The following is a 9,036-nucleotide window of genomic DNA, read 5'->3' as shown; positions in this document are numbered from 1 at the left end:
ATTAAATCAACCATAAAAATGGGAATGTTCATTAATATTGATATTAATTCCAAAATTAAAATATTTCTAGTTTGACCATCCTACCCTTATGTGTTATATTTTATCTAATGGTCAATATCACTTCTTATATTTTTTACGAAAGTTTATTTTTTTATTTTAACCTTACTATATATATATATATAGGGGAGGGTTATCCTAAAAACAAGTAGTTTTCTAGGAAGACTAGGAATAAATCATAGCCATTGGATCATATCAATCAATGGTTGAGATTTAAAATTACCAAAAACTGTCATAGTTTCCTAGAAATACTCTTTCATCATTATAACCGACATAGTTTCCTAGAATTATTTTTCACCATAGGTTTTAATGTCAAATGTCAAAATTCTATTTGTTCTTACCATTCTTAGAAAACTTCTTCTTTTTATTTGAACCCTTTTCTATATATATATATATATATATATATCTTTATATATATATAAAATGGTTCAAATAAAAAGAAAGAGTTTCATAAGAATGATAAGAACCAATATATTTTTAGGAAAACTCTCCTCTATATATATATATATATATAATTTAACTATCTATAAAATTGTTTACCATGAAATCCTACGTGTCACTCTCACATCTCTCCGCACCCCCCTCTGAGTCCACCCAAATTGTTTGATTTTACGTCATTCAATCCTCAAATTTCGTAGATGTCCATGGGGTTGAATAGGGTCAGTCAAACAAAACGGGTTTTGTTTTAACTCTATTCATGGTCTCCCCTTTCCACTGTCAAACCTAAATGACCATCCTCTCTGCTAATGCCTCTTCTTCACTCCTCTGTATATATGTGTCTTTATCATCAAGATTTTCATAGTCTCTGCAAAGGGTATCGAATCCAGTTTAATCGGCAAAATAGGCGTTTAATCGTCGCCTCCTTCGTTGGTTGTGAAATCCGCCGGAACTTCTTCTTGTAAAGCAATCCCCTCTCTATTATCTAGGGTTTCATAATCTAATCATATACGTCTTTTGATTTTTAAATTAGGTCTGTGAATCTGTCAATTGTTTTAAAACATCATTGATTATGCACAATAGTGATTATTAAGTTGATGTTAATCTGGGCAGTTATACTCTAGCTATACCGTAAGCCAACCAAATCTGAACTGATAGGGAGCAGAACAATTAATTAATCAGCAATTTTGAGCGAGTGGTTGCATACCGGACAAAAAGACAACATGCAACTTCTGAGGTTTGTTTATTGGGCAGTGATCTTCGATTTAGGTATTGGTTAGTCGATCTTTCTAATCTAGAATTTTTTGATGCTTGAAATTGTGCCTCGATTGCTTGCATTGTCTTTAGTTTCTTGATTTACACAACCCTATATTAAACTTGTGAAACAGGAATCTCAACTTCAGCCATTTTACCTCATAAAGAAATTTGGAAGTACATCAAGATTCATGGGGAAGCTTTTCATTAACAAATATGCATAGGTACTATTTCAGTATATGGTTTTAGGTTCTTGGGGGAAGCTTACAAATCCATTTTTGGAGGATTTTGCAACTCATATTGGTGAAGTACTAAAGTTGTGATCAACATTCAACAAGTGTTTCTGTACGCGTAGGAACCAGATCAGCATATCTGCTGCTGATATATATTTAGCGTCACAACTTGAAGATAAATGCAAAACTCAAGAAGAGATGTGTAAGGTCACTAACCTTATCAAAGTCATTTTCTAAAACAACTTTATCAAAGTCATTTTGATCGAAACCAAAATGACCATTTAACAACCATAAAATTGTATGTTCTTTAAATCCTAGATTTCTTTGTTGCCTCGCCTATATCTTTGGTGCGACAGATGCAATATCTTTTAGAATTATTTGATTTCAGATTTGTTTTTAGTTTGAATCCGCTTGTAAAATGTTCGGAATCACATATAGATAGGTTAACTTTGTTGAGCTTTTGGCATCCATTTTGTTTTTTTTATCAATGTTACACTTTACTTTGTTAGGCTGACTCCAAAAAAAAAGTCAACATGCCTGCAAAAAAAGGCATCGCAGGTTGACGGGTCAAACTAACCTGAACACGACACGAACCTGAACATTATGTCACTCACGTTTATAGTAGCACAACAAATAATTTAATTTTAAATTCATAAATTACATATTATTTATTATTTTTAGAAGGAATTATGCTTAAAGTATTTTGTTTTTGTTAATTGATTCATTTATTAACAGTTTCTAGTGGAATCCACTTTTCGTGATAGTTGTTGTGACTACATTTGCACTGGTTGGCAATCAGGTTTCGCTCATAACCATATGTCTAGACAATATCGAGGTTTGTTTTTTTTTAACTTATTAACTGTACTGTTGTTAGTTAGTGATTGCTATAGATTTGTTCTTATGTGCATTAATATTATACATGTCGTGCCTGGGCATTTGTGTAGATAGGTGTACAACTTTACATTTTGGCTTATTGGTTTACTTAAGAGTATATTTATAATAGCTTTATAAGATTTTATTGTGGCACTTTTGACCCTCAACTGGTCAAACGAGTAAAAATTTTTAAGTAAAATTGAAGCTTGGTTCAGTGATGGAAAATTTTGTAATATTAATTAGTTATTAAATTTTTTTAAAGTTACTACTGGCCGTGAAGGTCAATTTGTTATTACCAATGACTGGTCATAGCCATTGCCAAGAAAACAGTTTAATTGTGCACTTAGTAACACCTGTAAATGTTGCCAATTTAGAAACGGCGTAAATATTTTTTCGTTGTTTTTAGTATTGATGAATGAATTAATGTTTGACGTGCGATGTATCTAACAAAGCGGCGCGGTGCTAACACCAAGAAGCCTTAGAAGTTACAACCTAAATAGTAAAAGAGGTATATTGATGCTTTTTTCATATTATTTTTTCTATAAAATGTTAACCTGCTTGTGTAAAACAATTTTTTTTTGTGAAATGATTTTTGTACTATAATGACTCGAGTTTAATATATGATTGTTTGTTTGAAAACTAAAATCTAGGTCGGAGATGAAATTTTCTTCAAAGGTATTCTAAACCCTACTGAGCCTGTAGCAAGAGGATGGGTGAAGAGCTTGAACCCAAATGAGCTAGTTGGTGGTAGATAGATTGGACAAAAATGGTATGAGGTAAATGTTCAAGTACCAATAAAAATAGATGAAAAGTTGGTGAGACCATATGGGTTATTTTCCACAATTCAAGATTGTATTGGTGCATCCATCGCATGGCCTTTTCCATTCATCTCGGTATGTATTTGTTAAACTTGTGATACGAATAATTTTAATAACATGGAACTTAATGCTTATACATGGATGGTTTATTTGTAGGTAGTCCATGAGGATTGAGGACGTACACATTATGACTCGGGATTTTATTGCTTTTAATTTTTTTTGTTGAATGTTACAAGAGTTTATGTTGGATAATGATATAAGTTATTTATGTTTAGTTTTTTTTTGTTTTAATGAAGTTTTATTTCTTTCAGTATTTAGATGTCCATAGCCATATAGTAAAATTGTGTGTGTGGACGTTTAAAAAATGGTTGTATAATATGATTTGTTAGGACTTCTAATTTTTGTCCTAAACGTTAGAACATTTTAAAAGTGTCATATTATGTTTTTTAGGACGTTTAAGTTGTTCATAGATATATTATGCGACCATGAAATTTAGTTTCAAAATCTTGTTTGGGTTTCTTGGTACTATAATGTTCCATCATCAGGGTTCTATAAATTAATTTTTAAGGGCGCTTGTATGTGTATCAAAAGTTTACAATTAGGTAAGCACATGTCAAAATATAGTAAAAGCATCCTAATATGTTTTTATTGTGACGTTTTTTGTGTTGTTAATGGATATATTATGCGACCATAAAATTGGTTTCATAATCTTACTTGGGATATCAGGACGTTTTTTGAGTTCCGAGACTTATTACGACCCCTTTACATGAAACGCTTTTCTCGTTGGTCCTATTAAATGAAAGGTCCTATAAAATAGCATTTTAGGAAGCTTTTGATTGTACTAAAAAGCCCTTTTTGTTGTAGTGATCGCTGGCCCTCAAGCTGTCATGTACGTTTGTTTGGATCCTTACATACGTGGTAGATGGTGGGCACACAGCGCCACACCTGGTTATATGCCTGCGTCATGACGGGCCGGACCTAAGTTATGTCCGAGAGAGGGTAATCATGTGTATACTGATGGTAGCTAAGTAATCTCGAACTCTGCGGTGTTTGCTGAGCGGTTTCGAGTAGAGCTTAAGTTTTAATTGTAGTTTAGCTTTTAATTTGATTATTCCTAAGCCACGATGGGTCGAGACCTAAGTTATCTCTTTAGGGGCAATTATGTAAATAAAATATTTTATGCGTCAGCTTGTTCACCAGCATGTGTTGCTGACGTGTTTTCAAATTGTTTTATAGGTAACGAATGATAGACGCGCCAAAAGAATCGAAGTGACATCTAGTCGATCTGATGGCCCAAATTCTGCTGTTAAACTATAAAATATGTAAATGGTGGTTTATGATAAACAAATTAATCATTTTGTAAACATTAACGACTATCTTTTAAATCCTATATTTTGTTATGTAAATATTAATATTTAAATCCACGCTACTATTTCCTCACTTAACCCGTAACTCAGATTTATTTACAAAAACGGTACCAAATGTTGGTCGCACGCCCAGGCCTAAGATGGGGTGTGACAGGTTGGTATCAAACATCATGAAATTTTCGGACCAAAAATGCCAAGTTACAAAGTAAAAGGACTAAAATAAAAATTCTGATTTCTGTCCAATCGCGATACGCGATCCTCCTAGACCCAATCTCATCACGTATCGTGATGACGTGGTTTGACAACAGACACGTGTCCCGCCACATGTTCCCACGGGGCACTGCGTCAGCCACGTGGCAAAGCTACTAGGTGATTCATCAAGCCTAGTCGCGAACGCAACGTCCTTCCTCTAGGCCCATCCTTAATAAGACCCATTGCGTATCGCCATGGGTCAGCTTGACAGCGGCTATAAATAAGGCCACCAGCCCCTCTCATTCATCACACAACTCATGATAAAAGTTTCTCTCACTAGAACTCACTCTATCACTACCTCGATAAACGTTCCACCGACCCTCCTCGAAATCCATGCCCAAAACCAACGTTACCTCGAATCCCGTGCCATAAAATTGACGATGTTATCTTGAAGTGTGTACCACCCCGAGATGACCTGACGCCTTGCCTCGAAGTGCGTGTCGACTAGTTTTGAAAACCGAAGAACCTTGATTTACGTGCAAGAAGGTGTTGAACAAGATTCTCAAGAAAACGTAAAGGCGTCAAAGTGCTGCTCGAGTGTCTATGGAATAATAAGCCAACCAAGATAGGGAAAATGCCCGAATAAAATATCAATATAATATTAACAAGCTTAGGCCCTAGTCGATGGTAAACTCGATACCTCGAGAAATAAATAAATAAGGAAAATATAACAAAGAAAAACATGAAATATGAAATATTAAAGTAAAAGTAAATCTTTATTATTATTATTATTATTATTATTTAAGTTTCTTAGATAATAAGTAAAGAAACAAAGTATACGTCTCTTCTAGAAGATGAAAAGTACTATTTAAGAAAACTAGAACTAAAGGTTTAAACTTGTAAAAAAAAGTATTTTGAATTAAAGGTTCATAAAGAAAATATAATTGAGGTAACGATTATACAAAAGAGACTAAAGGTCTTAAGCTAGATTAAAGATCTAGTATTAACAAAAGGTTATACTCGTACTATAGGTCCGAGATGGCTAAAGAAACACCGATCAGTGAAGTGAAGCTGATCCTTTAAAAGGTGAATACGCCCAACTTTTATAACTTGTTTAACCGAGTCAAACAAATTGATTACATGAGATTACCTATCTCTACAACATTATAAACAAAAGTAATCCCTGGCCCTCAGGCTGTCGTGTACATTTGTTTGGATCCTTACATATGTGGTAGACGGTGGGCACACAGCGCCACACCTGGTTATATGCCTTAGCCATGATGAGCCGGACCTAAGTTATGCTCAAGAGAGGGTTATCATGTGTATTTTGATGTTAGCTAAATAATCTTGAACTCTGAGGTGTTTGCAGAGCGGTTTCAAGTAGAGCTTAAGTTTGTAATTGTGTTTTAGTTTTTAAGTTGATTATTCTTAAGTCACGATGGGTCGAGACCTAAGTTATGTCTTGAGAGTTAATTAAGTAAATAAAATATTTTATGCGTCAGCTTGTTCACCAACATGTGTTGCTGACGTATTTTCAAACTGTTTAGCAGGTAACGAAGGATAGACGCGCTTGAAGAATCGAAGTGACATCTAGTCGATCTGATGGCTCAGATCCTTTCTTTAAACTTTAAAATATGTAAATGGTGGTTTATGATAGACACAGTAATCATTTTGTAAACATTAACGAGTATACTTTAAATCTCATATTTTGTTATGTAAATATTAATATTTTAATCCACGCTACTATTTCCGCACTTAACTCATAACTCAGATTTATTTACAAAAACGGTACTAACTGTTGGTCGCACGCCCAAGCTTAACATGGGGGTTTGACAATTTGGTATCAAACATCATGAAATTTTCGGACCAAAAAGGCCATGTTTCAAAGTACAAGGGCAAAAATAAAAATTCTACTATTCTGTCTGATCGCGATACGCGATCCTCCTAGTCTCAACGTCATGGTGTATCGCGATGACTGGGTCTGAAAACAGACACGTGTCCCCACGTGGCACTACGTCAGCCACGTGGCAAAGCTACTAGGTGATTCATCAAGCCTAGTCGCGATACGTGACGACCTTCCTTTAGGCCCATCACGTATCGCGATCAATTATAATATTTATTAAGGATCTGTTAACCCATCGCTATACGCGATGGATCCTTAACAAAACTCATCGCATATCACGATAGGTCTGCTTGACAGCGGCTATAAATAAGGCCACCAGCCCCTCTCATTCATCACACAACTCATTATACATATTTCTTTCACTAGAACTCACTCTCTCACTACCTCGATAAACGTGCCACCGAACCTCCTCGAAATCCGTGCCCAAAACCAACGCTACCTCGAATCCCGTGCCATAAAACCGATGATGTTATCTTGAAGTACGTACCACCCCGTGACGACTCAACGCCCCGCCTCGAAGTGCGTGCCGACGAGTTGTGAAGACCGATGAACCTCGATTTACGTGCAAGAAGGTGTTTAACAAGATTCTCAAGAAAAGGTAAAGGCGTCGAAGTGTTTCTCGAGTGTCTAGGGAATAATAAGCCAAACAAGGTAGGGATAATGCCCGAATAAAATATTAATGTAATATTAACAAGCTTAAACCCTAGTCGAGGGTATACTCGATAACTCGAGAAATAAATAATTAAGGAAAATATAACAAAGAAAAATATGAAATAATAAATATGAAAGTAAAAGTCAATCTTTATTATTATTATTATTATTATTATTATTATTATTATTATTATTATTATTATTAAGTTTCTTAGGTAATAAGTAAATGAATAATGTATACGTTTCTTCTTCTAGACGAAACGTAGTTTTTAAAAAAAGTAAAACAATTAAAACTAAAGGTTTAAACTTGTAAAATAAAGAAAAGTATTTTGAACTAAAGGTTCATAAAGAAAATATAATCAAGGTAAAGATTATACAAAAGAGACTAAAGGTCTTAAGCTAGATTAAAGATCTAGTATTAACAAAAGGTTATACTCGTGCTATAGGTCCGAGATAGCTAAAGAAAGACCGATTAGTGAAGTGAAGCTGATCCGTTAATATGTGAATACGCCCAACTTTTATAACTTGTTTAATCGAGTCAAACAAATTGATTACATGAGATTACGTATCTCTAAAACATTATAAACAAAAGTAATCGCTTGCCCTCAGGCAGTCGTGTAAGTTTGTTTGTATCCTTACATATGTGGTAGACGGCAGGCACATCGCACCATACCGAGTTATATGCCTCCGCCATGACGTTCCTGACCTATATTATGTCTGAGAGAGGGTAATCATGTGTATACTGATGGTAGCTAAGTTATCTTGAACCCTGCTGTGTTTGCTGAGCGGTTTGGAGTTGAGCTTAAGTTTGTAATTGTGTTTTAGTTTTTAACTTGATTATTCCTAAGCCAAGGTGGGCCGAGACCTAAGTTATGTCTTGAGGGGTAATTAAGTAAATAAAATATTTTATGTGTTAGCTTATTCACCAGCATGTGTTGCTGACGTATTTTCAAACTTTTTTACAGGTAACGAAGGATAGATGCGCATGAAGAATCGAAGTGACATCTAGGCGATCTGATGGCTCAGATTCTTTTGTTAAACTTTAAAATATGTAAATGGTGGTTTATGATAAACAAAGTAATCATTTTGTAAACATTAATGGGTATATTTTAAATCCAGTATTTTGTTATGTAAATATTAGTAAATAATCGACGCAACTATTTCCACACTTAACCCGTAACTCTGATTTATTTACAAAAACGGTACCAACCGTTGGTCGCACGCCCAGGCCTAAGATGGGGGTGTGACAATCCACATCAAAATTAAAGGCAATAATGACCGGTAACGTGTCACTGTCCCCCAAAAACGCATGTTTCAAATGACTAGGCAAACCTTTCAACTCCAATTGCAGTAAACATTCCAATGAAGGCTTTGTATCCGAGTTGATTTCAGCCAGTAAACTTTCAATTTGATGGGGCCATGGCGGTCGCCCCTCTAGCTCCACCAACACCTCTTGATTTTTCTATTCCATCCTCAATGCACAAAGCTGTACATGTTCCAAAAAATCACAAACACATGCTTCCAAACATCTTCTTCATAATCATGCGGGTCACACATATCAACTATGTCAACCATAAAACACTCATCACCAAATAAAAAATAAAGAATTAGAACCGTTAGTAAAAACATTTAATCTTATTTTTCTATTTCCAAATGCCATATCAACCGTACCCAATCGAAAGTCAATAATAGCATGAGCGGTATTTAAAATTGGCCGACACAATATGACATTTTGTTGTTGTATCGAGTCA

At 34.8% G+C, this 9,036-nt stretch overlaps 1 long non-coding RNA gene across 2 annotated transcripts; it reads left to right on the top strand.

The window, feature by feature from the left end:
• The first annotated feature begins 780 nt into the window (after positions 1 to 780).
• LOC143591416 (uncharacterized) lies at positions 781 to 2,868 on the top strand. 2 transcript variants are annotated; one of them, XR_013145666.1, is made up of 3 exons: positions 781 to 1,472; positions 1,533 to 1,683; positions 2,217 to 2,868. It is a non-coding gene; the product is annotated as an uncharacterized LOC143591416 (long non-coding RNA). The 2 variants fall into 2 exon arrangements; XR_013145665.1 differs by having other exon boundaries at positions 781 to 1,683; positions 2,217 to 2,316; positions 2,761 to 2,868.
• The last annotated feature ends 6,168 nt before the right edge of the window (positions 2,869 to 9,036 follow it).

The sequence above is a fragment of the Bidens hawaiensis genome, unplaced genomic scaffold, assembly GCF_021521415.1.
Source record: "Bidens hawaiensis isolate Kalapana, Puna unplaced genomic scaffold, B.hawaiensis_p1.1 tig00039626_1, whole genome shotgun sequence".
In the NCBI taxonomy this organism is placed as follows: Eukaryota; Viridiplantae; Streptophyta; class Magnoliopsida; order Asterales; family Asteraceae; genus Bidens; species Bidens hawaiensis.
Note: the sequence above shows the minus strand (reverse complement) of the source record. Positions and strands in the feature narration are given on the sequence as shown.